The following is a 2306-nucleotide window of genomic DNA, read 5'->3' on the forward strand; positions in this document are numbered from 1 at the left end:
AAATGCTAATTAAAGTAAATTATACTTATAACTTGTAAGTTAAATAACTTAAGTTTGTAATTTTAAAAAAATTAAATAAACAAAAAGAAATGCTAATAAAAGTAAATAATGACAAAAATATTATTTTTTATTTTAATTAAAAATGATTTATCGGGACTGGACCGGTAACAGACCGGAACGGAACGGAACGGAACCAGAATGAACCGGTACCAGTATACCGGTACCAAATCAAGATACCGTTCCGTTCCGTGTACCGATTCAATGTATCCCATCCCGTCCCGAATACTACCGGACCGGAATGGTACCGGAATGGTACCAGAACGGTACCGGTACAACCCGTTCCGGTGCCCAGCCTTATTTGCAAATGAAACTCACACACACATCATATTTTTGTTGATTGTATAAAAAGTGTTAAAGTGGCACAATTGAGTCTTACATAAAGTGCTTAAAATGAACAAAGTCTAGTTAAGGTGTCTAAGTGAAACTTGGTGCCAATTTTAAGGGGCCACCAATGAATCAGACCATTACATTACAAAGATATAAGGGTCTCTCCTTTAGCACCATGCATGTAAGTTGTCATAATGTTTGACAGAAAAGTGACCATAAAAAAATTGGTATAATAAATGAGACTACTCCTTTTTAGTAGACGTTTTGTCATGCAATACCATATCATGATATAAAATCAATCAAAACTTTGATTTGCTTATATAAATGAATTCATTAGAATATACCTGTGCAAATTTAATCATTTTATGCCAACATTCTCCAAAAAAACTATGATATGAGAATTTCATATCATGATTTGAGATTTTTGCGTACAAAAATTGACCCACAAGTTTATATTTTGTTAAAACAACCCCACATTTATATCTACTAACCATTTATTTCATATGTAAATAAAATTTATAATCACATATTACTTTTTAAAATTTATTATTCTCACAAACATAAAATTTATTATTACTTTAAATTTGGTGAATATAAATGATAACGGAGGGAGTAATACTTTTTTTATTTTTCATAATTAAAAAAATGAAAAAAAAAACGTTTCTTTCGACTACATATGAAAATGTTTAAAACAATTTAATATGAAAAAAGACAAAATTGGTGATGTATATTTGATAATCACTACATTCAATATGTTTGATTTTTAGCACGAAATTAATGCGCTGAAAATGTGTAATTGCACACAAGTGAAACAAGGCACGAATCATTATGATATTGACACACAAGTGAAAATTGTCATAGTTTGTGCAGTGTTACATAATTATTTGTGAGAATACCAAAGGAGTGATCAAATATTTATGGTCTATGAGCATGAAAATATAGTTGCGGATGATATTGAACAACAAATGGTTCAAAGTAACAATGTTGGTTCGTCTCCTTGGCCATATGATCGAGAAATGCAAGTTCAACGTGAGGCAATTGTCCGTACTATGTGGAAAAATTATATTAAAGACTAACACAATATAGTTTATGTTCAATTTTTTTTACTGAATTAAAGTTTGATCAATTAAAGTTAGATTAACCAATTACTTAAGTGGAGAACAAATAACTTTATAATAATTTATTATATGTGATTTTATAATTTTTTATTTTATTTGATAAGATTAAATAAACAATTATGACTATTTTAATAGTTTTACAACTTATTAGATTATTATATTTATGAGAAAATATACAACATAAAAAATTATATCGCATATCCAAACAAAACTTTAATTTCATATTATGATTCCATATATGATTGGCCAAACGGGCCCTTAATTAAACGGGTTCGAGCCATGAAAAAAAAAAGTTTTTCATTAAAGTGCAATCGGGGCTCCCTTATATTACTTAGACAGGAAAGTGTAACTGACTGTATAATGTATATTCATAGATGGAGTAATTATTAGGGCTAACCCATCGGTGGCCCCTTAAATTTGACACGAAGTTTCACTTAGGCACCTTAAGTGGGCGATGTTCATTTTAGACACCTCATGTAGGGTCTCGATGTGTCATTTTGACACTTTTTGCTTACATGGCTTAGTGAGTGTAATACACTTGTTGAGCGCGTGTGAAAAGCCTATTTAGTCGATTTTTTAATTATTTTTTTCTTCTTTCCCCTTTTCAGCCACCATTTTTGCAAACTTAAATATCCAACATGGTGAATAAAAATAGTTACAGTAAAATGATGAAAAATGATGGAAACTATTTTAGAAATTTAGGAATAGACCCATTTCAAGATTAAATATTAAATTATTCATGAGATTCTTTTTTGAAAGAATTTAATATTTAAGTAGGGGTATTTGGAGAAGGCGGGGGGC

The sequence above is a fragment of the Solanum tuberosum genome, unplaced genomic scaffold (genome assembly GCF_000226075.1).
Source record: "Solanum tuberosum cultivar DM 1-3 516 R44 unplaced genomic scaffold, SolTub_3.0 scf00490, whole genome shotgun sequence".
Lineage (NCBI taxonomy): Eukaryota > Viridiplantae > Streptophyta > Magnoliopsida > Solanales > Solanaceae > Solanum > Solanum tuberosum.